General features: G+C 42.2%; 1 protein-coding gene across 3 annotated transcripts in view; it reads left to right on the forward strand.

The window, feature by feature from the left end:
* The first annotated feature begins 8676 nt into the window (after nt 1–8676).
* ZNF609 (zinc finger protein 609) overlaps nt 8677–26876 on the forward strand; it is an 87356-nt gene continuing 69156 nt past the window's right edge. For 2 of the 3 annotated variants that reach the window (XM_088148489.1, XM_088148490.1), the window contains exon 1: nt 8678–8860. The gene's annotated coding sequence lies outside the window, so the exon portion shown is untranslated. Of the gene's footprint in view, nt 8861–26876 lie in introns of all 3 variants that reach the window. The other variant, XM_088148488.1, reaches the window with a different exon arrangement.

The raw sequence follows: 26876 nt of genomic DNA on the forward strand, positions 1-26876 counted from the left end.
CCCCCTCTCCTCCCCTCCCCAAATAAGAGTTGGAAGGCTTTCTTGTCAAAACCCTGCAGTTGTCAAGCGGCGGTGCAATTTCTCACAGGCCTCAAGTACGAGCCAGGAATAGGTGGGATACCATGAAAGACAGAATTGCAGCATCCTGAGGACCCTATTGAGTATTGGGCTTTTCATAACAGCTCTTATTACCTATGGCGGTTTGATGCTGCCTTGGCATTGCTGCTTTGGCGTTGGAGGATACACTTTCTGATGCCATGGGCTGTGAACTCAGTCCACAACAGGAAGAAAGGATTTCGGGGGTGCGGAGCAGAAGCCAAGGGTAGAGCTGAGATTGGACCCAGATTTGTCTCTGTCCTTTCCATTCCTTGGGGCTACGTTTACGCCTCTGCTTCACCATCATAGGGTTTGCCAGGTGGTTTCTTAGTAAGCTGAGTGAATCCAGACGTTGCAAAAAACTCTCCAAAACGTGATTCTGACTGCGGCTTCATTGATGGGAGATCAGTCAGGGTAGTGGCGCTTCTACATTTAAAAAATAGTTCCAAAAATGTTAAGTAGCTGCACTGGTCAATTGGGCAGGAAAGTGCAAAAGTCACCCTGGGACAATACTGTACATTTATTAGAGTTAATAAAAATGTCACGGTGCTCAAGCATGTGACATTTTGATTTGGTTGAGAGACAAGTATGACTGTTGCAGCTGTTGACTTTCTTTGTCCACAGATCCCTGTCCCCTGAGAGCCAGTCAACAACTTGGGTTGAAAAGATGCTTCCTTCCTATTTTACTCATTGCTTATGATGCTGGGAAATGCCTTTAGTTATGGGAATGAATCACTTTTTCTTTTGGGTCCAAACTTGCCTCTTCCTTGGTAGTATCCCAGCTAAGCTGTGTAGATTATTCCAAACAACTAGGTTGGAAATGTTTCACTGATAAGCAAAGAAAACTACATAAGCGAGAAAAGCAAGTTAACATGGGGATCCGAATCTGCACTTCCCTCCTAGATTTGACCGATATATAGCCCTCTGATGGGAAATCCGTGCAAGAAACTCCTGCTGTGGGTGGGGGCTTGTGTATCAGGGGAATCAAGTCAGTTCAGGGCAGGAATGTCTGTATGAATTTGATTCTAGGTTAGAATAGTCTTGGGAGTTGGGAGCCAGGAGTAAGGGGATGAACCTTGTGAATTTTTTTGGAGATAACTGGTGGGAAAAGTACCCCTACACTTTTGTTTTACCTAAAGCCATCTTACTTGGATTTGCAATCATACGATTTCTAATAAAGGAGTTCATATCTTCTCTGAAAATTTAACCTTTCTTTTGCTTCGAGATCCCGTTCTTTCTTCCCTTCTCCACACCTGCATCTTCCTTCCTGGTTCTTGGTTGCATGTGGGAGAGGGGATCCTGTGGCCCTCCAGCCACTGCTGAGCATCAACGCTCCTCTCTGTTGGCAGAACCCTGTCAGGTGCTGAATGGCTTAGCCAAATCTACTGGGGCAGAAGTTCCCCATCCCTTCATTATTGCCAAAGCAGCATGTGGTTTGCTCTCCATGACTAAACTGAGGTTCCCAATTGTGGCTCTAGATGGTGGACACAAACCAGCTAGTTCGGATGTAATGGCAAAATGTGGCTTGAAACAAAAGGAAGGAAAGAGAAGCTCCAGCTGGTACAGAAGGAAGGTTGTTAGAAGTTCAGGAGTACCAAATCTATAGTACTGTGTATGATGGCTTAGGAGAGCAAACAGATGTTCTGAGAACATTCCTACCGCAGTAGGATATGCATGAATCTGGCCTTCATCAAGTTCCCTATAAGGATCAGGATCTTCTTAGCAATTAATGCTGTTCCAAACCATCAAGAAAGTTAGGAAAGAATCACAAGTAAGATGCCGAGAAGGGAAAAAAAAGTGCTTGCAAAATGTTTCCAAGGAGAAGCAATCTGTTTGAATTTTTTTTCCTGTTTTAAATGACAATATGGAATTCCCCATAGAAGGTTGGTGTTTTTGGGGTGGGGAAGGGTGGGGAATGTGAAACCAGACAAAAACAAAAAGCAGAAGTTCTTTCTATGAATATCCTCTTTCCTCCTCCCCCCCGCCACCCAGTTGCCATTCCTGCAAAAAGACAGCCTCTGTTCCCATGAATGGAAAATAGATTTACTTGAATGATAAATGAATAAACTCATCGGGGCATAATAGATTCCTGAGCCAAGCATTTTCACTGCCAGGAAGCAATACAGTATATGTATAAGTATCTCTCCCTATCTTCGTACAACATGGGGACTAAGCCATTGGCAGCCGTTTGAAAATCTGCAAAATTAAAAGAAAACGGGAAGGTGGTGTGAATCCTGCGGTGTGCAGGGGATTGATTAATGACCTCTTAGCTTCCATCCAACTCTCTGATTCTGTGAAAAAGAATCAACAGGGCCTTAACACAGCCAGAAAAGTACTAATTTATTTTTGTTGTGTTCCTAACATTTCTGGATGTTTAGTGATGGGGGTTTTAGATGGATCTGCCTCCAAAACAAACCTCCTGTGTTCTGGCTTGCTCTGAGCCCCCAGGTGCCCTGGAGTCTAATTCACTGCCATAGATTCCTCCGAAATCTTGCAAGTTGATTCCGTCTTGATGGGAAAGGCTTAATAACCTCAAGGAGCCTCAGTTCCCGATGTAATCAGGAAGCAGGTTGATCTAGCCATTTTTGAGAAAATTATATATTCCATCCATCCGAAAATGTGTTATCGTTCCCTCTGGAGCAAATTTTTTTTAGACAGGCTTGGTAAATACTGAAAGCTTAGTTAACTTTTTCAAAGATCTCTAAAATCAGGGGAACTTGGAACATATTTGGAATTATAGTGTTTTGGTCTTTTTCTATATTTCTATTTGTTGTGTTTTTTCTTTCTGATTGGTGAGGTGTTCATCTTTGCTTTATGTTTGAAAATGGACTCTCTTGTGTAACATAATTACATAAAAATTGTAAAAAGATGTATACAAAAAAGTGGGGGGAGGCAGCTGACTTACTGTGGTCAATTGTGCCTGGGGACGAACCCACATATCTCTTTTCACAGCCAAGGATGACTCTAGTGCACCAATGGGGTTTCCACAGCTTCAACAATTCAATGTTGTGGGCCACAGTATGGCTCATCAGTGGATTAACCCATCATGTGGTTGGTTTATGGCTTAGCACAGTGTTTCCCAACCTTGGCAACTTTAAGATGCGTGGACTTCAACTCCCAGAATTCTGGGAGTTGAAGTCCATGCATCTTAAAGTTGCCAGCATCTTAAAGTTGCCAAGGTTGAGAAATACTGACTTAGCATATTAGGAAACCCCAGCTCTTCTGGCTTTTAACCTACGGTTTATTGCTTGACGCAATGTGTGAACCACTGAATTGTTTGTACAAACTCCTGGGTAGGCACAATGTGGATTCTGGCATTGATTCTCTTTTGCCCTATCTTTTCCCCGCCCCACCAGCCACTTCCTCCTCGGTAAACAGATGAATAAATGGAAGAGCTTTTTTCTTTTACCTTCAACCCCGTCCTTTAACTTTTTAATTATCCCACATGAAAACCAAAGGGTGAGGTTAAGATAATTGTCCAGAAGCCCAAGAATTAACAACGGGGATGCAGATTAATTATTGAGTTGCTTTGTGATGGTTAATCTCTCTCTTGACTTTACTTTTTCTGCTCCGGTTTTCCTTGTCCCTCCCTCTTGTTGTCTATACTTTACCCAGAAAGGTGGCAACACGAGTGAGATGCCAAAGCTGATTAGCCCATATGCTGCTCCCTGACAAGCCTGCTGTGCATCACGGTACACAGATTATTCTAATGCTAGAAATCCAGCAGTGATTCCTTTAGGCCACTTAAGCTGGCCACCCACTCCTTGTAACTAGCCTTTCTCCCCTATGGAGATGGGCTGAACACACCCAGAGTCCAACTACTTGGGGTTTACTGCCCCCCAACACGCAGACTTTGTGACCCAAAGCAAAGGTACCCACCAACGCTTTTAAATCTTCCTACCCTCCCACAACTTTTGTTACCTAGAAAACACAGCATGCTCCATATGAGTAATACTTTGGAGATGTCTGTGTGTGTGTCTCTAAGTGATCATTAAAACAAGACCAGCATGAATTCAGGCCATGCTCAAAAACACTTGGGGTGCAGCCTATAAGATGGTGCAGGATAAGTAAACAGCTTCAGTCATCCCTGCAAGAAGAAAGATGTAATCTGGATCATGCAAATACTTCCTGAAGCTTACAGGGGAGGCTCGGTCAGGGCGGGACATGGGGCCGGATTCCAGGGCACTCTCATCTGAAGGAGGAAGGCCCCCAATTGTGGTGAAGCTGCATTTCAAAGTCGAAAAAAGAGCACAGACCTCACCATTGCAACAGCCTCCACACGGCTCCCAGAAGATCTACTGTGGTCAACTCTCTCGCTCCACCATTTCTCAAACTCTAAATTCCACATCCCATTAATCCGTGATGCGGCAGGTTGATTTTGCTTGGTGTGGTGAGCGTACTCAGCTGCTGTGATTTGGAAACTCGGGTTTATACTTAATTATTTTTCACGAACCAGGCAAATGCTGTCTGTTCTACATACCATGAATAAATGATGGCTAAGCACAATCTATGATTAATTAGCACCATCGGCCTAAAGCAAGAGGTGGAGTTTCTGAATTCTAAGTTCTCACTCCTGGCCACTAAAGAACAAATGGTCAGTTGTATAGCAAGGCTCGGTACCCTCAGAGATTTAAATGAAACGATCCTCTCCCCCAGACTCAAAAGGTGTAAGGCTTCTCTCCTCTTTCTTCCATTGGAAGTGCCAAAAGTCTGCCAGAGCGAAGAATCGACTCTGCCAAAGTAGATCCAAGCACACAGGATGGAATGCAGGCAGGGGTGTGTCAACCGAAGTGTTCTCACATACTTCTGCCAGAATGGCATTAGGGAGTAGCAACAGTAACCAAGAAAGGGTATTCTGTTGTAGGCTATGGCAGACGTGGCCTAGCTTGATGTTGGCTGAAAATGAGTTGTAATACATCTGGAGGGCACCAGGCTGGGGGAAGGAAAGCCCTGTATCAATTCTCCCCCTCCCAAACTCTTTGATGCCCATCCCTTCGTTCATTTATTTCATACAGATTTGCAACTCATTGGACAATTTCAATGCCCAATTTATACATGTACAGTTTATGCCTGTCATGCATGAAAATGCATTTTATGCCTGTCTCCATATGTATTAATGTCATATTTTGTTACTTGCTCTGGTTATGTTCAGTGGTCTCCAACGTGGAGTTAATTGCTTGCCATCCTGCCTTCAAAAAACAGATTCATGCTGGCTGGGGAATTCTGGGAGTTGAAATCCACACATCTTAAAGCTGCCAAGGTTGAAAAACACTGTGATAGGTGCCTTGTTCTTTTAGAGGAAGTAAAATATCTTTAAAAGACTCCTCCTGCCTACCACCTTCCTTTTGAAAAAAAAACACCTTAAGGGCAAAGCTGGACTGCTTTATATTCTAATCCCTGCATCTGTAAAAATGCTGAAGATAACAAAAAACAGGCCACATTAATCCCAACTTTAATACTTGAAAGTCCATATTTCCAACCTCAAATGCAAAAAATTAATGAAAGGGGGGAACTGGAATTAGTTGAATATAGCCATTTCTGTTTTTGTAGAGAGTGACTGTAAAATATACACTGCCTTGGCTCCAAGCCAGTTACTACTCAGTGCACTTCAGGTATGTAAGTTAGTTTGCTTCCTTAAACTGTTGTTTGGTTAATGGTACATTAACTGCCTATGTGTTTGTTTCATTTTGAGCTGCAGCTGGCATTACTGCCAGGCCATGTGACTTTTGAAGGAGAGCCCAGAAAATGTTGCCCACACCCATGCTATTCCCTGCATAGCTCAATCATAGCTTACCCAACCCAATGTTTATGGCTCACATCACACACAACCCATAAACTAACCACGGCAGCCAGGTTTGCAAGACACCCAAAGCTAAAATGTGTTGGCTGTCATGCAAGCACAGCCTAGGAGCACACACTGTACACACGCAGACACAAGAGCAAGCCTGTTTGATCTCACTGGGACCGAACCATCCAAACGGAGAGCCATGGCTGTACTCCTAAGCTGCGACCTCCAGTCGAGTTGCAAACACCCAGAAAGGATCTTGCGAGGCATCGGCTGAAGGTTTCAGCAGGCCAAGAGCACTTAGGTTGTGAAGCCAAAACAACAACTCTCCCAACAGCTGCGAGAGAGGATAATGGACTGCCAGCCGAAGGAAGGCCAACGAGACTAATTTACAGAAGTCTGATGAAGTTCTTGAACAGCAATAAATCTCCCAGGGCGATGAAGATGCATAGTGCTGAGGGTCAGGCCCACACTATTCCCCTTACCGGAGTAAGCAGTTTTATTTATTGTGTAACTGGACAGAACAATCTTATCAGCAATCAGCCTTGTAAATCATGCCATAGTGTGTTGATGAGAGGGCTCTCAGCTAGGCAATCTTCAGAGCTGAGTAAGGAAAACTGACATTCCTCTGTCCCCTCCCGCTTTCCGTTCCAGTACCTGATCTTGGGCAGAGGGCATTGGTGCGCCGTGCAGAGATGGTGCAGTGTAATATGGTACAATTAAACTGTAGCTTCCCACAACCACACCACATTCTTGCATCACTGGGGGAAAGACCTATGGACTCCTGTGTTTTTAATGCCTGTGCTGGAGAAGGACCTGATCAGCTGCACCCAATGTAAGTACCCAAGGCAGCATCACTAATAGGAATGTGAAAAGGTTCCTCCCAGAAATTACTTGTAAAATTAAGCAATATTGATTAAAAAAAAAAAAGAAACCCTAATTTTCTGTCACAGTACCTCACCTAGAAACACCATGCAATAAATTCAAAATAAATACAAGATGTTGACCTGGTTCATCACTTGCTGATATGTATAATTATGTTTTTAAACATGCTTTATGCCTAAATGCCACCTGATGGCATGCAGTGATACTATAGGACAGATATTAAAAGAACTTGGGTAAACAGGGCAAGAATATACCATCATAACTACGTATATTCTGACTGATTTAGAATTGTCCTCCTTGTACTGCAATGCCACAATTCCTCCTTAGAGGTAAGAAGTAGTTCAGCCTTCCTGAATGCATTTGTTACAAAAATCTTCTTAAAACATGTGCAATGCGCACACAGTCTGGAAATGCTGCTGGATTAAGCTCTGTCTCTGGAGGAGAGGGCAGCCTCAGGACTCACTTCTAAGGTGAGCTAACCGAATTCAGTAACAACTTTTTTTTCAAATAACGTTATTAGGTTTTAAGAACAGTAAAAACAAAAACGAATACTATATTGAAGATAAAGAATGAGAAAGAAGAGAATGAAAAAGAAAGAACAAAGTCAAAAGTGCAAAAAGAAAGGAAACATACAAAAAAGAATGACTTCTGACTTTCCTCACAACAGATATAAGTATCAGTTTACACTAAACATACTCTAAGTTTACAGCATAACTTTCATTTTTCTACAGTATTGTCCAGTATTATTTTTAATCATCAAATCCATCCATCATAATTTCATTTTCTTCTGTTTCACCCAAAAAGTCTTTTTTTTTTTTTTTTAATTTCATACAAAAAGTCCAAAATGAATTCAGGAACATGACGTTTGCTTGTACACAAGCCAGCTTCCCAGGCATTAGGTAATTTGTCTTGCCATCTCTCAGGTTCCCAAAGATCGTTGGGAGGGTCAGACCCAAAACAAAGGGTCAGAAGACAAGAGAGGTTTAGGAGGACCAGGCCTGCACTAGCTTGTCCTATTGTGGTTAGAGATTTCCTCTGGATCTTTTCCTCCTACTGGGGTTTAGCAAAGCAGTCCTAAACAAGTCCTGCAAGCTGAATTAGTAGTACTTTCTAGTGGGTGGGCTTTACAGTAGCAGGCCACATCTCCTTCTGAACCAGTGTTTCTCAAACTTGGCGGCGTTAAGATGTGTGGACTCCAGCTCCCAGAATTCCCCAGCCAGCATGGCTGGCTGGGGAATTCTGGGAGCTGGAGTCCACACATCTTAACGCCGCCAAGTTTGAGAAACACTGTACTAAACTGAGACATGGCCAATCTGTCACCCTCCAGATGTTGTCGAACTCCAATAGTTGGCCCAGCCAGGATGGTCTTGGTGAAGGGGCTGGGATCCTCCTGGGATCCTGAAGTCCTGGCGCTCTTCTTCTGAGGCCAGAGAACTACCACTCCCGGCACTCCTGCCCAAGGACCATGCTGGGGGGTGGCGTTCAGGGGAGCAGCGATCCCCAGCTGCAGGGCTAGGGGTTGCCCGCCCGAGGCATCCCATCTCACAAGGGCCCCCGGCACCCTTCCGTGAGAGCAGACTCCTTGGGGAGCAGGGCGGCTGGCCAGCAAGCCTGCCTCGCGCGCCCCTGCCCGCCGCCCGGCTTTGTGCCTTAAGAGGCAGCTGGACGCGGGGCTACTGGCTGGTGCCTTGCCATATTCCCGGGCGGCGCGGCGCTTCCCGCCGCCTTCGCAGAAAGCCGCGCCGTGGCCGCCGCCTTCCCGGTCCGCGCGACGGCCCGACTCCGAGCTCCGGGTTTTCCTGGGCGCGCGGGAGTGCCGCGCTTCTCCCGGGCTTTCCCTCGCGCTCCGCGCTCCAGCCTCCGCGTCTTCCTTCCCGCCGCCGATCCGGGCTGCTCCGAGCGCCTCGGCTCCCTCCGCCTCCCTTTCGGGCGGCCGCGCGGAGGGAGGGCCGAGAGGAGCCGGATCGCAGCCGCGGCGCCGGCCGCGCGCAGACCTCCCCTTCCCACAGGCGGCGGCGAGGATGACGGGCCCGTGAGGCGGCTTCATGGAGGCGGCGGCGGAGGGGCGCGCCCGGCCCCGGCCGGGACCTGAGAGTGAGTCTGAGGCGAGGCGGCGGCGGGCGAGGCCGGGCTGGGCGGGCGGGCGGGCGGGCCAGGCTCCTCATGGCGGCACGCTAGGCCCCGGCCTGGCCCGGAGCTCCTGCTGAGGCCGGAGCGGCGGGAGTCGCCTTCGCCGGACGCGCGCAGGAGCGGCGGGGGGGGGGCGCGGGCGCGACGCGACCCTCCCCTCCCCTCCCCTCCCCAAAGGGGGCAGGGCTGGCCTCGCGCGGGGCCCTTCCCGCGGGGGCCCCGTCCCTCCCTCCTCCCCCCATGCACAAAAGCCCCGCCGCGCCCGCCAGCCATGTGGAGGGTCCCCTCCCCGGGAAGAGCGGCGCTCCGGCCCGGCTGTTCTGCCCCGCGGGGCGGGGGGCGGCCGAGGTCCCTCTGGGGCGAGGGCTGCCCGCGTGGAGCTCCGCCGAGAGGGTCGCGCGGGCGCTGCCCCCGCCTCCCTCCGCCGTGGGAGCGTGCCCACGAGGACACGGAGCCGCCGAGGCAGGGCGGGCTTCCTTCTGCGCAGCCCGGAGCCGCCTCTGCGCAGAGGGCACGGCCGGGGTCACCGCGGAGTGTCGCTTGAGGCCACGGCAGCGGTCCGGGTGCTCCCGGCACGTGTGCGGCGAGCCTCGGGGAGACCCGGGAGGAGCCCCCGCGGCGCCTCGGAGGCTTGAAAGCGCCGCCTCCCCGCCAAGCTGTGCCGCCGGCGGAGTTTCGCGGCTTCGGGGGAACTTGGAGGCTTCGCGGATTGGAAGCCGGGATGGAGGCAGCCCCGCTGGGAAGGGCTGCCCCGACGTGCGAATGGCGGTTGGAGGGTCCAGACCTGGACAGGACTCTGTGTGAGGGGATGTGATGGGAAGGCTGCGACTCCTTGTCCTCCAGCTTTCCGTGGCCATCCTGCATTTGCTCCGGTACCATTTTATGGTGCAACTTTCAGGTGATGGTGCTTGAGTGCAGGGCTCGTTCAGATGGTCGGAGTGTTTGTGCATTGTCTTTTGGCTGCACGCAGTAGGGAAGGTTTAATGGCTCCCAGTTTCTGTTCATTAAAGGATGTTGTAAAGATAATGATTTACTCAGAGGGTTAAGCTTACTCATACTTGTGGACCGTGTTGTGGTTAAATAATGGTCTTGTAAAGTTGTTGCATGGAAGAAGTTCTTAGTTGTCCAGGGTGGATAGTTAATGGCAGGTTTGCTGTATGTCTGATGCAATAAAATCATGTTGGCACTTTCGGTATCTCTCAAGACTTATATAAAAGCCCAGTGTCCTGAAGGAGTTGTCTTATATGACGTTTATGTTTTGAATGACAGTGTATGGAGAGTATAGCATTCAAGCCTGGCTTCTCCGCATGGTATTTCTAGGCACTCTTGCTGCCTCACATCAAACAGACTATCCTGCTATCTTTGAAGAGTGCCTGCTTTTAGAATGGGAAATGACAGCTCCTCAGCAGTGCCCTCAGTGGGTTGAGGTAAAGGCTCCTTAACAGTTGCTGATGGCTGTAGGAGGAAATGAATAGGCAGGTTGAAGTGTCCTGTGCAAACCAATCTGGTTGCAGCTAGCTTTATTTATTTATTTATTTCTGCCTGCCTGCATTTGGAATTTATTTGGATTGGTTATTTGGCTTGTGAACAAATGCCTTTTGCCAGGGTTTGCTTCCTATTTTAAGAGCTGTTCCTCTGAAATGGAATTCTCACCTTTTGTATTTTAACTCCCATCAATCATTCTGTTAAAGAATCTGAGCCCCACCATGATAGAATCAAAAACCCCACTTTTTCCTCAGGGGACATGTGTACACAAGGATGTGTGTATGTTATAGGAATTCTGTTGTAGCAGTTATCATTTCTGATGAGTTTTAAAAACTTAAAACTTTTCAGTGATCTATTTTGTGTCCCATCTGTGATACTACAATACCATTGCATTGAAAATGGTTTAATTTATACCTTGACCTTTTTTGTGAGCTTAGTGTAGATTATACTGAATCTTCTAGGCCTGCATGTGTTGTGAACAGCAAGGAATTCTTAATCTTTACTTATTTCCCAGTACATTAAGGTTTAATGTACATCCAAGGCTATCTCCAGCAAAACCACTTACCAGGTTAAATCTGTGGAATAGTTAATAGTTCAAACCTTGTGATATAGGTGCAGGATCTGCACAACCAAAGCAAGTTATTACCTAGAATCAGTGACTGCATTCACTCTGTGTCCTACCTGTGCAATCCATGCTTGATAGGGACTAAGTCCTATTAAATTTGTGGATTTCTGGATAAGTAAACAGACACAGAATTTCTGCAAACAGTACCTAACACTTTTGTTTGTTCAAATAGTGTATTTTAATTATTTTTTGATCTGCTACAGATTCTCTTGCATAATCTCTTGCAAGTAACCTCAGTGGAAATCATAAGGAATATTTTTAAAATCTGCCAACTAGTTATCTTTTTTAATATTTTAAAATAAATAAGATTTGTCAGATTTATTTTCTTTCCATTTTTAATGTATCTCACTAGTTTTTGCATAATAGTCTTTTTATTCTTGTTTGCTTGGTACTCTGAATATGCTTACTAGCCTTAGATTGTGTTGAACATTAAAAGAGAAATGAGCATTAGCAATATTTAATCTTTTTGTTTAGCAGTACAGTAATGTCAGGAAGTTGTACTGTTAGTAGTCCATATATGTTCAGTTTTAAGTTTTTATATTCTGAATACCATGTAGTTTGTGACTGTGAGACAGTTCCTCAAATTTATAGCCAGAATACATTTCTGGGATCTTCTTCATTTCAAGACAGATGTAGAGAATTTTGTGGTTTTGTTTCATGCTTTCCCCATTTTGTGAGATAAGAAAACACAGACTTTGATGTCTAATAAACATACATGTTCTCTGACAGACTTCACTTTTCCAAGATAGGGGTGATAATTTCTGCATCTGAAAAAATACAGTCATGTTCAGAGATTTTGCTGCTATTTTGGAGGGGGTGGGTGGTTGTTATCTTTTGGTATTAGAAGTCAAAGTTTATAAGGGGTGAAATGAGAAATAATGTCATCTTTTGACTGAAAACATAAGACTGTTCAGTCTGTGCTGTTTTATTACTTTTGTCATAGGGTATTTGTATTTTGAAGATGTGTGGGCTACAAATTCTTTTTTGAAATCTCCAGTTTGCAATATTGGTTCACTTAGTTCAGACCTCATACTGAAGCATGGTGTTTGCTAAAAAAAACAAACTGCTTCATGATTAACGTGCAAAACAAGGTACTTTGTCCACATCATATTCTGCTTTCTCTCAGAACTTTTCATTTTCCCCACAGAATGGACCAATCTGAATGTTCCAAAGGTAGCTAATTCATACTGTCCATAACAGGAAATGGTTTGTGGACAAGACACAAGAATTCAGGACCAGATCACACCCGGAACACCATAAACAACTCTTATTTGGATAATTTTGTTCCTGTCTTATTTTTTGTCATCCTTGCCATCTTTTATTCTTCATTTGTTCATTATTATATTTTTTCTTGTTTTTAATGTTTTTATTTGAACTGCCCAAATTTGGGCAGCATATGCATTTAAATAAAATAAATAAATAATACACTTCAGAAATGCGGCAGACAACAATGGTGTGCTCACATCATTCCAGGAAATACAGAATGATTTGGAGAGAAATTCCCTTCTTTTTCGCATCCTTAATTGTGGCTTAAGGGGATGTTTGTAGCCAGTTGTTAAACTAAACATCAGTACATCAAATTCTGTCAAGTCCTGAAAGCATAAAAATAACATGTGTAAAGGCTCAAGTAATAGGAAAATGAATACTTTAAGCTGCTGTTTTTCTTTCCTTTTCTGATATGATATTTGTGTGAACCACTCTAAATTCTGTAGATTTTTAAATACCATCAGAATAAAATGTGTTGTCAAGCAACTTTGTACAAAATATGTAAATTGTAATTTGCTGGTTTTAATTTCCAGTCAAAAATAGTGGGTTCTTTTAGTTTAGATTGATCATGACCCAATTTGTTAATATAGCAGCAGTTTTCTGTAATGCTGAGTTTCATTGGCAAAAATCCTTCGTAAAGTACAATCCATAATTAGACATTATAAAGCTTTCAAGGTTTATTTTTTATAAAGAATTAGAACAACCAGAATTTAACAGCAGGTAAATTTGCAGCAGTAACTTTACTTCTGGGTGATAAAGTGACATCAAAATGAGAACTAACAGTCTTTGGGGGAAAGAATACTAGGCACTAGGCTAGTAACCAGGAGACTGTGAGTTCTACTTTAGGCATGAAGCCAGCTGAGTTACTCTCTCTCTTAGGCAATGGCAAACCACTTCCAAAAAAGGTTGCCAAGAAAATTTCTCCATGTAGTCGCCAGGAGTCAATGATGACTTGAAGGACAGAAAACAAAAGGATGTTAAAAGGTTCCAAATAGAGGCACCCTAAAGAGGATGTTTGGTGATAATCTTATGACAAGCTTGCAACAAGCACTGGGTATGTGCTGAAAGATGGAGTGGTAAATTTTAAGCAGTAAAAAGCTTGCTGTTTGGATTATTTCACCATTTGCTTCTGGTGAACTTTCATCAAGCAAGCACGGTCAAATGCTTCCTTGTCACATATCATCTTGTGCTTCAAGAATAGATCTGTGTGTGTGTGTGTGTGTGTGTGTGTGTGTGTCCATGGATGGGCATATGTGTAATCTGTATGTGTGTTACCAGTAATAGGGACTGGAACTTAGAGGCTGAGAATAATAGGTTCTGGTTTGTATGTAAAATTCCTTTTACTAAAGAACAGCAACATTGGAATGAGCCTGATTTTTCTGTGCTGCTCTGGTTCTTGCAAACCTGGAACACTTGCTGATTCAGGTGAGCTGCCACTGAAAAGTTATGAGAAGGGTGTCTCTTTTGAAGCATTTAGTTGGTTCTATAAATAGTTTTGAGCTGATGCTGGGGGTCCTCTGAGCTTTGTACAGGCAGGTGGCAGTTTAACTAGGTTCATTTGCTCATACTGGAGAACAATAGTAGTTTGCTGAAGAGTAGTCTTGGTGCTTATTCACTGGAGAACTGGTGCAAGAGGCCTGAGCTTGGAGTCAGGTCATTGTAGCCAAGCAATGGCGGCTGCTTTTGTTTGTTTGAAACCTTTTGTGGTCTTTCTCTTTCTTTGTGAGCACTCCTACTTCTGACAGAGAGTGAACTTATCTTGGGGGATTCACTGAATTATCTGGACAGATATTTCCAAGCTTTTGAACTTTTCTATCCAGAGTGTGTGCGTTAAGAGCTTCTTGTCACACAAACACCCAAAGATAGGGTCTTCTCCTGCAGTTCAGCCTTTAGTATAAAGTACAATTATTGATTGGCTTTAAAAGTCAGTAAGTCAGCATGATTATATGGATTAATAATATAGAATGGTAGGACACTAAGATCTAGTTTATTTAATTCAGTCAAAGTTATGAAAGAGAAAAAGAATGCCTAACAGCCACAAACTGCAAAGAAAATCTAAGGCTGAAATATAGCAAAGTAGCAAAGTTAATTCTAACCATAAAGGTCCACCTTTATAGTACCAGTGATACTATTTGTTTCCTAATATTTTCCCACTGTATAAATTCTGTCTGGAATTAAATCTTATAAAAGGTGGTTGACACAAAAGGCATCTTGTCTACTTGGGTATTTATTTAAAAGAGGTGCTATGAGTAAATGACAAGTAGGAAAAACAGGATACTAGTACGCATGCCACTGACTCAGCAGATCCAGAAAGGCATGGATATAGGTGTTTATCGTATGGGATATCAGCAAATCTACCTTGCAAAATTTCAAGAGAGTAAGGCAATGAAAGAGGCCAAAGAAAAAGCATGCCAGCCCCTTGAGGAAAAGCTGCTAAAAGCATAAGGTAGAGAGAGAATTTTAGTTGGATTTCCAAGTAGCAATAGGTTGTTCTGCTAAAGTCGTTTTGTGTATCAGATCCCATAACACATTATTTTATGGGGGTTTTGGAGAAAGGCTGCAACCCTTTAGTTTTGATTCCAGTGAAATTATCCACCTGGAGTGATGTTGATCGTATGAAGTTAAGGGGGCTGGGCCTTCTGGATAATATATCAGCTTAAGCCTATGCACAAGTCTGCTTTGCCAAATCAGGGCTTTTAAGGAGATAAAGCCAGCTTTACTTTACAGCATTTGGAATGCAACAGGGAACCCTAAAAATCAACTTCAGAAATTTAGATTCTACTTTCCCAAGATGAAGATCTTTGTTTTATTAAAAACAGCTGTTTGATAAGATTTGCTAATGTATATGCTTTGGATAGTCTCCGCTCAAGTGGGGCCTCAAGTTGTACAGGAAAAGTCTATATCATAGTGATAATGTCTTTCAAATGGAGTTCACATTAGATAATTGTACTGCTGTGAATGGGCCAAGTGCCTCACCCACAGAGTAGGCAGTTTAATTCAAAAAAGGAACTGCATGATGTAACTCACACTTCTGGAACCATTGTCAGAAAGGGATCTCTTGGCAGTACCAGGTACAGTTTTCAAAGGCTTTTGAACCAGTCTGTGGGACCCTATGGAATGGGAAACAGACAGCTCGCTCAGGCAGGTTCATACAGCTGCAGAATTTGCAGTCAGGGCAGATGCCTAACATCTATGGTGGATAGAGGTATGACAGTTTGGCCTTGAGATTATTCAGAGCATTGCCCAAAGAGCAGAGATATCTGAAAGAGGGGATAACCAAGGTCTGTAGAATAGCTAAGCTGATGGCAAATGTGCAGACAGAGCCATGTGACGTCCAGGACCTCAGTGTGACCCAGCTTGTGGTTTCAGCAGTAGTAGGGAAACCATTGCTCCAGACCAGCATTGTGAGCACGCCTTAAAATGGAAATAAAGTGTCTGGGGAATTGATTGACCTGGTCCTAATTGAAAATAAGACCAACAAGAAGGCACTGTCAGCAGCAGAAACAACATAAACAACATAAAAAATAGCAGATGCAGGAGAATACCTCCTATCTTCTTTTTGTCCTTTTGTCCTACCTGCTTTCATTCAGAAACAAGATGGGATTATGCATTGGAATACTCAAGACACAGGATTAGTCATCAGGGCAGAGGAGAAAAGTTTCAGAATATCCCTCAAATTGATGCCACCAGCTCCTTGGTGGATGGGTGACTGCAGCTGGGAAAGTAGGCTCCTGGCAAGTAGACAGTCCGATTGGAGTATAGAGTTCAGAGCCAAACTGAAGGATAGATTCCTGCCTTCCCCAGTTTCAAAGAAAAGGGAGATGCAACAGAAGATAGGAGAAGCCATAGATGATGATGATGATCGTTGTTGTTGTTGTTGTTATTATTATTATTACATTAGATTTCTCCACCCATCTCCCCTAATGGGGGACTCTGGGTGGTTCATATAGTACAACATTCTAACCACCAGTGTTTCCTCCCACCAAAATGGGAGTACCTATTTATGTACTCGCAGATGGTATGCTTTCGAACTGCTAGGTGGGCAGGGGCTAGGGCCGAATGACGGGAGCTCACACCGTCACGAGCTGGGCTTGAACCGCTGGAGTGCCGACCATTTCTGGCCAGCAAGCTCCAGCATCATTAAGCCACTACACCACCGCATCCCCCATGATTTATGGATAATCCGCGCAATAGAATATGTTTCAACCCAGGATGGAAGCTCTGGCCTGATCTCCATTTTGTTAAGCCACCAAACAGATTCATTAGACAGTTGACCTTCAGGATGGAGATTGTGATGACTAAGGTAGAAGCCATTATTCCAAGCAGTTGGCTAGCCTCTATAGACTTGTTGGATGCCTTGCTGTGTATCCTGAGAAGTCTGTCAGAAATTTCTCAGATTTGTGTACAGGGTTCAGTTTGCCAGGACCAATTCAAGGCTGTCCCCTTCAGTCTGGTGTTAGGACCCATAATTTTTAACCTAAGTGTTGGCACCTGAGGACTCAGATTTTACTCCTACTTGGATGACCCTTTAATCAGAGCTCCTTCAATGGAAAAGTAATTGAATTAGCTTAACTCCAATTCCTTAGAGATTACAACTTTGTGATAAACATAGAGAAGAGCTCCCTTGTTCCCTCCGAGTGAATACTGCACCTGATTGTATGATATATCTGAAAGAGGGAAGACTCTTCCTATCTCCAGAACAATCACTCAGGTTACAGAGTCCAATAAAAGAAATGCTAGCTTACTGAAAACAACCCTCATGATTTTGGCAAGACTGCAGGGAGTGATAATAGCAGCCCAGAACATAGTATTACCCACACATTTTCATTCCAGACTGCTCCAGTGGCTTCTGCTCCCATTACAGGAATAGATAGCCTCTAAGATCTGAATGACCCTGGCAGTCCTACGCAGGGGGACAGATCCCTGAAGTGGGGATTTGTAGTCATTCATTCTGACCCCGAGGGACAGTCCTCAAAGAGCCAAACAGAAGATAACCATAGATGCCAACTGAACAGGATGGGAAAGTCACTGTTGTGTCTCTCAGTTAAGAACCTGTGGCCCAATCTGAGGCCTTCCTGCAGATCAGTTGCTTAGGGCTGTGGGCAGCGTATCTGGCATTGTTGAACTTGGAGCATCTGGTGAGGGGAAAGGATTTCCTAATAAGGATGGACAATATTACAACAAAGGCTTGCATCAGCCCCCGGGGAGGAACAAGGTCAAAGGGCCCCTAGAAGGAGGCAAATCACTTAATGAGGTAGGCAGAAGACTACTTGATCTTGATAGCAGCAGAATTGGTAAACAATGAACACAACAGTGAACTGGCTCAACCACCAGAGTGTGCCACAGTCAGAATGGACATTTTACCCAAAGGTTTTCTGGAAGTAACAGAGATATTTGGTTTATTATTGATCATCTTCTTTGTAGCAGAGAAGAGCAGGCAGGTGAGCCACTTTTCATTTTCCATGATGTCAGAGCAGAGGAGATAGATGATCTGGTAATGTCATGGCCAGAGGGTTTGCTCTATACTATTTCACTGACATAGATTGTGTCTAGCATAGCACAAAAAATGAAGTTTCTCAAGGCATGAGTAATTGTGGTCATTCTCTTCTGGCTCAGGAGCCTGTAGTCCTCTGCATGGATGTAAATAGTTAAGGAATTGCTATGGCATCCCTTGGGCATAGCAGAATTGTTGAGGGAGGGAGTTGTTCTTCACCCAGACCCAGAATGATTTCAAGGTTATGCTTGGAAGTTGAACAGAGGTACCTAGTGAGCCCCAGTCCTCAGATTCCATAGTGGAGACTGCCTGCTGGGAAGATATACCAGATGATCTGGCAAGTGTTTGATGGTATAGGAGAAGGAATCTGGGATACTGGAAATTCTGGGGTTCCTACAAGGTGAACTAGATAAAGTGTTGGTACCAAATACCCTGAAGAGGCAAGCCACCACCATAGGATTAATACTTTTGGATGGGTAGGGAAAATCTCTTTCAGGTTACATATTTGTGTGCTTTTTCTCAGGGGGTTGACTTTTATTTCTTCCTCAGTTATTCCCCATTTCTCATCATGGGATTTAACATTGGTCCTCAGGACATTGTCCCCAATTCCTTTTGAACCAATTAAGCATATATTTATGAGCATCCTATTTTGGAAAACAGCCTTTCTGGTGGCCTTAACCTTAGCTAGGTGGTTTAGTGAACTGACAGCCCTGTCAGTCCAGGAAGACCTGCATGTGTTCCATCAGGACAAATTGGTGTTAAGGCCAGATCCTGTCTTTATATCCAAGATAAAATTAAAATTTCATAGGGCACAGGAGATTGTTCTTCCAAATGTTTGCCCAAATCCTGTTAATCCTAGAGAAGAAGATGGAGGGTTTGTTCATCTCTTACAGAGTAGGCAAACTAGGGAGGTGAGATTCTCATTCTTCTATCAGTAGATGGGCGTATCACATTGGCCTGTAGGTTAGCAATAAACAACTACTGGGAGACATTACTGCTATCTCCATCAGGGGAACAGCAGCCTTACAGCCTTATTGGCATGGATTCCATTAACAGAGAATTGCAAGGCAGCCACGTGGTCAGAGTTGTCTGCCTTTTTTAAACATTAATGGGATAGACATCTGCAGATACTATACTCCCCCCCGCTATAATAGATCCCATCCCTGTTAACTCCACTTTCAGGGGTGACCAAGAATGGCACTTGGATTTATTGTGAGATTCCTTTCAGGTCACTGAAAATGCACCTGACAATCCCACCACAGTAAGATCTTGTTCTTCGGGTCATTTGCCCAAGTATATGCTGGAAGGATCGTGTTTCGTGTCAAATAGTGAACCTTCTGCGTTCTGATTTTAAGCCATAGAGAATCATGATGCATACTGTGAGTTGTAGAGTTGTTTGTTGAATAATAAAGTGTTTTGTTTATACTACCTGTTGGTTGAAGTCAGTTCATGCAGTTGAGGAGCAGGGGTTAGTTTCTTTTTTTTTTTTAAGCCAGAGAAAATGGAGTTAACCCTTTCATTCCAAGTCCATCTTTAGTGGCCAGAAGGACATCTTACAGTAAGTCCAAGTGTTAATTTATGGTAGAAAATATCATGGGGTTTCAGGGCAATGTTCTAGATGGCATTGCCAGCTTTCCTGGGTTTTGCTCTGAACCTCCCAGTCGCAGTGGATTGAAAAGCTATTGTCTGATGGCTAAAGAGACTTGGCAGTAAAAAAGACCATTTAGTTCTGTGGGTTGCCTTTTGGCCATTGTTATATTTCAGGTATACTGTAGGTATGTAAAGCAGCTTTTTTAAGCTTAGTTAAAAATATTAAATACCCCTACATTCTCCTTTGAGAGAGAAAGAAACTGCAGTGTTTCATGACATTTGAAGAAAATCAGAACTACAGTTAAGAGCATAAAACAGGATTCTCATGTGTTTTACCTAGCTCAAGACTGTTTTAAAAACAGCCCATATTTAGAAATCAAATAATTTTAATTGCACCTTTGTGATATTACTTAGTTGCATGAAAGTAGCCAAGATGGAGTTGTTAATGAGATTAACATTTTTTCCGTGATTTAAATATTGATTTTTTGTTACTATACTATTCTGTCTCAGTTGTTGTTTAGACACTGAATAATCAGAAGATACATTAGGACTGGGTATATTCTTTTGTATACATGAAGGAAATCCATATTCTGCTTTCAGAATAAACTATGCTTATTAAGTTACCAACTTAATTTAGTTCACATGCATATGTGTTTGCTTTATAAAACGCTACTTTATAATATTTGGGCTTTTGCAGAATGGAAAAAGAATATGTGCCTTGAGGCAATGGGCACGTGGGAATAAAACCTGTGGAAAAAGAACATAAATTAATGTTACCCTGTACAAAACCCTTCATTAGGTTCTGTTTAGAGTTGTCTTGTTCATTTTTTCTCTCTTCCTTTCATTAACAAATGAGGAAAAGTGTATATCATAGATACATGATGTATTTCAATATTTACTCTGTTTCATTCTCTGGTTCTCTTGTATTGTTTCAAGTCTTTTTATAGCAATACGTGTGTAAACAACACCATTTTCTCTCTTTTAGTCATTAAACTTATTTTTTAAGAAGTGTTTCATTCGATTACACATATAGAAAAAATATGAATTTTATTGTTTTTATTTTTGGTTTGTTAATTATTTAACTAATATATTAAGTGATTGGTAATTTGAGGGTTGCTGCCAGTTAACGTTTTAGCTATATTAACATTGTTTTGGTAGCAACTGTGCAAAAAACAAGTCTTAAATATAATTGGTATAATGCATTTAATTTTTATATGTGGTTAATCTAGGAAAAGAGATCTCTTGTATTTCATTGCAATGAGGGAAGGGTGTCCACATACAATTGTCATGTATTCCATTCTCTCAAATTGATGGGAATCCTACAGATATGATAGGCAGGAATGGTGACACCAAAGCAGTAAAGAGGATGACTTTCTGCTCCAGGGCAAAAGCAAATTTTTCCATTGCAGTTTCTATTCTCCCACATCATGATAGCAGAAGATGACAAGTGCAGGTAAACATTCTACTATTACATACAAAGCCCATCTCGTTCCAGCATGCCTCACTTAATTAGTTGCTGAACGAATGGAACTGCAGCTGTTAGCCAATACAGCAACAGTCTTTAATGTTTAGAATCTAGTTTGGTTTTATTATTTATTTATTGTCCCCCTTAAAGGCACCAAGGCATTCCAGAGCTGCCCATTTGTAATCTCCCTGGAGAAATCTTCAGTCCAGCCTGTCTACTGCCCACCTGTAGTGGGGTTTGGAAGGAGTGAATGAGCCTTGAAGCACATAGCTTTCAGGGCCCTGTCTGAGGTGCTGGGAGATACCAATACAGAATGACTTCCTGGGCAGTTTTGGACTTTTGTTCTGTAGTCGCCACCGTTAAACCTAGCATGTCTTATTAGCTCTTCTGCAGGCTAGTGTTACAACTGTTGCTTGTGGCTTATTAGGTTTGTTTCTGTTTAACCTATCTTTGCCAAGCATGTTTTCCACTTGGCAGTACTTGATGATGATGATGATGATGATGATGATGATCCACTATTATAATTGCTTTTTGCTGGATGCTCATTGGCATGGAACAGGCATTTATCTTTAAATCCCATAAGTATGTGAAGTGGTCACACAGAATACTAAAATTACAATTGGTTCAAATTGTTAGCAGTCTTTACATTGCTCTCCTTCCCTATCTATCCCTCCTGCTCCTTATTTCAGAAATGAGAACTGAAATAATATTAGAGTAAATATTTTCTGCACAGATAGTGCTAGTTTTTCCACAGCAATCTTGCTGCATAGTTTTGTAACCCTAAAAACATAGGAGATTTTTGCTTAGTGCAGGATTTTTTGTTGAATCCCTTTATAGCGCTAGGCTTATTAAGTTATTGTGATGACTGAATCACCTCACAGATAGATAGGGTGGGACTGTTAATATTTGAATATTGATTTGAATCTGGCACCTCTTGAATTGTGATAAGTGAAATTCATTGTCTTGAGTGGTAGAATCTATACACTGGATTAAACCATAGGGTGGCTTTTTGATTTAAAATGTTATATGAATATAACTGTGGTTAATTCAGTAAACCATGGCCTGGTGTGATGTGCAAACCAGGTCTATATTACCCAGAACTTGTGAGATAAAGCAAGGTTATTGTATGCCCAAAGATGGAAAGATTCGGCATTACCCACAATGGAGGAATGGTTGGTGAAGGTGATGGAACTTGCCGAGATGGCTAAATTGAGTCAGAGAAAAACAATATCTTTATTGACTGGAAACCCCTTATAGACGTTTTGTGTGAAACAAACGAAAAAAAAAAGATTTATGGTTTTGATGATTAGACAGGATAGATTATAGAAAGAAGAGAGTTATGTTGTAAATATGGAATAAGAGGTAAATTTATAATTGTGCTTATAACCACTATAAAGATCGGAAGCTACTTCTTTGTATCTTTTTTCTTTCTTTTCTATTTTTCTTTTCTTTTTTCTTAGGCTTTTAGCTTTCTCTTTGATTTCTTTCTTTTTTTCTTTTTCTTTATATTAGTCTGCATTTTTATCTTTTTAAAAAATCTTAAATTAAAAAAAATATAAAGAACTTATGAGATATACATTGCTTAATGTAATAGGATCCAGAGAGGCATGCTCTAAGTCCCATCTGTTAGGGAGTGCCATCTGGCTGGGCCTAGGAAGAGAGCCTTTTCTGTCATGGCACCTGCACTTTGGAACATAATTCCCCCAGAGAGTAGATTGGCCCCAAACCTGTTGGTCTTTCGCAAGGCCTTAAAGACATGGTTTTGTCACCAGGCCTGGGTATCCAGCTGTGTGTGAGCCTGTGCAATGGCTGTGCTGATTTGTCATTGGTGGTTTAGTTTTTTTTACCTTGGCTGCAAATTACATGTACGTTCTTATTTTTATTGTTTTATGTTTTTGATGCTGTTTTAATTACTATTAGCTGCCCAGAGTCATGAATTTGAGAGGGACAGCCGTACAAATTGAGAGAATGAATGAATGAATGAATGAATGAATGAATGAATGAAAGAAAGAAAGTAAGAAAGAGAAAATATAGCCATTCGTATCACTTTACAGTCATGCATTTTAATGCTTTACTCATAAGATGTAGTTGGCACATTTATCTGAAGTTTAAGAAGATCAAAAACTCATGTCATGCTGTATCAGTATTAGGTCATTTATTTTACCAGGTGCAGGAACAATTCACATGGTGACTTATCATGAACTGTGACATTTATAATTCTGCAGTATCTTTTGACAAAGGAAATGCCCTAATTGAACATTAAATCTAAAATAAGAGGGTTGAACTATGGCGACACATAGACTAGATTTGTACAAATGCCTACGGTTAGATAGCTTGCAGTTCACTATGTTGTAAGAACCCAGTTATTATTCAGCATGTTGTGTGAACCAGGTTGTCACTTTAACTCATAGTAGGATTTAATTGTTTGGCCATAGATATTTTGCCCCACTCTTACATAGAGAGAAACTAAGAATGATCAAACAGCTGAAGTCAAAAACATGCAAATCAGACTCTTACAGTCAGTAGTTTCAGAGAGTTGTCCAAATGCAGTCTCTAGATTTAAAGCTAAGAAATATTGTACTGTACTATATTTGAAGGGAATTGAATTAGGAAAGTGAAATACCAATAAGGTTTAAGAAGTTTGGATAATTTATTTACTGTTTTAGGTTCTGAGTGTGGATTGTACATAAGTTGACATAGTAGTTGACTTCAGCAATCTGCCCAGCTTTCAGTGCCTCTTTAAAAAGTAACAAACAAATCATGCCAAACTAACCTTATATCCTTTTTTTTTTTACAGAGTTACTGCTTAATAAATCTGGGGAATGCTATAAACATAATGTAACCTCTGCAAAGTTTTCAAAGGATCTCTCATGAGATTCTCCTTAATAAAGTAATAAAATATGGATTAGTTATACTGCTATAAGATGGACTTGTGGTCGGCTGAATGGCTATACCCAAGGAACACTAATTAATGGCACCACTTCAGCTTGGAGGGAAATACTGAGTGAAGTGCCATAGGGCTCTATCTTAGTTCTATGCTGTTCAATGTTTTTATCAGTGATATAAGCACACACTTATAAAATCTGCAGATGACACAAAGCTGGAGAGAGATAGTTAACACTTCAGTTAAAAGAGAGAAGATTGAAAATGATCTAAGCAAGCTTGAGCAGTGGGCTGAAATGAATAGGATGGAATTTAACAGGGAGAAATCTGAAGTTCTGCATGTTGGAAAAATGTAAGACGTAAGTATAGGATGGGAGAGACCTGGGTTTGCAGTAATATATATGAAAGGGTTCTAGGTGTCCTTGTTGATTACAAGGTAAACATGAGCCCACAGTGTGATGCAGCTGCAAAAAAGGCAAATGCTATCTTGGACTACACTAACATGAGCATAAGAGTCCAGTTCAAGTGGTGAGTTCTCGTTTGCTAGAGGTCAAACAGAAGTTGGTAACCTGTTGCATGCCACTAATGGTTGCACTAAGAAGAGGGTTGGAGCAGATGACTGCTAAGATTGCTTCCTACTTCGATTCTATGATTCCCTGACATAGCTTCTTTCTTTGAGGAGAAAGGATATAGGGTGGAAATGACATAAACTGGTTGCATGAGCACAGCATCTCCATTTTGTTAATTTGTCTATATGGTATTATGTCAGAATATAGCCCTAAAGTAAGAGAAGATGGTTTGTCTTCCAGTCATTTAATTTCAGAAATGACAAGATGGGCCCATCTTAAAGGCAGTTTTCACCAACTTGAAGAGAGGTGAGGGTTGACTAGAGAAGAGGGATAAGAAAATAACATACAGGAAACATAAGAACTACCTTGTGGGACCAGATCAGAATTCTTCATTCAGCATCCTGAATCCAATAAAGGCCAACCAGATGCTCCCAAGCAGCTCACAAAAAGGGAATCAAAGCAATAACCTTCCCCTTTGTTGTCCTCCACTAAAAAGCATTCAGCGGCATGCTGCCTCTGAATTTGGAAGTGTCAATTAACCTTCATGGCTAATAGAGTTTCATGCTCTAAATATTCTTATTTAGAGCATTCTGTTCCATTTTGATCTTGTGTATTCATGAAATACAAACTTAGTTTAGAGCAGCCACAAAGGAGAACTCCCAAGATTGTATGTACAATGCAGAATGAATCTGCCATGTGGGATGAGTCTTAAAGGAGGTCTATTCAGCACAGCAAAAAGAAAAAAACCAAACCAAAAAGATGCTGGTTTATTTTTAGAGATCTAGAAGTATTTACAGTAGGAACTATCGCATCACATTATCTTTGAACATTTGAACTGAAAATAATTATTTAATATTTAAATTTTACTTCTGCACTTATCTTCAATAATGGATATAAATGTAAAACACTATTTGGTTACAATTACACAGGGTTATATGTACATCAATACTAAATAAAGGTTGTTAGTGGATTTTAGTTCTATCTAAAGTAGTAAAAGTGTAGAATTTGAGTTTAATAAACATCAGGTACATGTTTTATGATCAATGTTTATTAGATGTTTTAGCAGGAATCCATTGCAAGTTTGAAGAACATTTTCTTCTGTTCAAGAACCAGATTATCTGATAATTTGGGCAAGTGGAGATTTTCTTGGGCATAAGAAGCAACTTTATCCATTTGCCTGTTGTTACTATATCTTATATTTGTATAACCTATTCCCTCCTGTATTGTGATTTACAACATCAATTTTAAAACATTAGGCTTTTCTTTCACATCATACAAACTGTTCTGAAGTCTTCCTGTTTTAGGGTCTCCTGTTTATTGTTATATAGTTATATACATAGACATAACTCAGAAACAGGCTAATGGACATATTTTGTAACTATAGTTATCTGCATTAGAAAAACATTGCCCCTGACACAAAGTAAACTTGGCTTTTTATACTTTTTAAGTATTCTCTGCTATGCCTTGTATCCTGGTGATAATCCATCTGTGGTACGCTAAAGAAATTGTCATAAAAAGTGAGTAGAGTAAAATCCTCTGTGCTGATTTTGTTTTGGCTTTTTGATGTAATTATTGCTCTGATGAGAAGCTGGATAGTAATGCCTCATGTAGACCCTTCATAATTGAAATGATTTTGTAAGTTATTATAAATCATGGTCAGGCGTGGATAATCTTGATGTAGGCATTTTATTTTTTATTTCAATCTTACTTGCATTGTGTATTCCCACATTTTAGACCTTGGCTGTGCCTCCGCATTATACACAAGGCCAGGGGAGTGGGGGGTTGTAATAGCACATTTTTGTAGTCTGATGGGATCTGCCTCAGAAAGAGAGAAGCAAAGATTCCCCGCCTCCCCCTGCCAGCAGACAGTTCCTTGAACGAGTTAGGAAGCTCCTTTGTGCAGATTTCTCCATCTCCTTCTGGCTGCCAGCTGGCTTTCATTCAACATTGTTTTCATCGTTGGAGAGAGCGCAAGGGAGAGAGTAACATCTTAAAAAGAAAGCTACAAAAAGACATGGGAGTTGCTCAAAAAAGAAAGAAAGAAAGAAAGAAAGATTCAACCTAAACAAAGCAGCTGGAGGGAGCTCAGCTCTGTAGCGTGAGGAGCTAAGAGTGCGGCAGCTTCGTCGGCCAAGCAAGATGCATCCCTCGGAGTTTCTTTAGTCAGGAAACAAAAAAGGAGCCTGTGTAGAGGAAAGCCGTGGGCTGGCTGCCAACCACAGAATGACGGGAGGAGCAACCCTAGAAAACAGCAGCTGCTCGTGTTTCCACAGCCATCTCTGGAAAAGTAGGCATTTAAGAGGCTGGATGGGGTTAACGGAACAAGGTCCCGGGTTACATGGAATTATTCTGGGCCCTCCGAGGTAGGTCTGTTACAATTGTCTGAGGCAGACCGGTCTTAAAAACTGCTTTGTTCTGCTTTGATCGCTATGAGAATTCCTCACTTGTTTTCCTGGGGATTGCCTGGAGCCAGAATGCACATAAGCTGGCTTGCACTGGCCCTGGGAAGGCAAGGCAACGATCTGAAATCCTGTTAGCTTTGCCAAGCTCTAGAGCTGCAGTTGCGTGGTGCTGGAGATTTTCCACTGTTTCTGTTGTTCCTC

This window comes from Python bivittatus, unplaced genomic scaffold (genome assembly GCF_059951505.1).
Source record: "Python bivittatus isolate LINGU-HERP-01145 unplaced genomic scaffold, Pbiv_v1 ctg000530_np1212, whole genome shotgun sequence".
NCBI classification, from domain to species: domain Eukaryota; kingdom Metazoa; phylum Chordata; class Lepidosauria; order Squamata; family Pythonidae; genus Python; species Python bivittatus.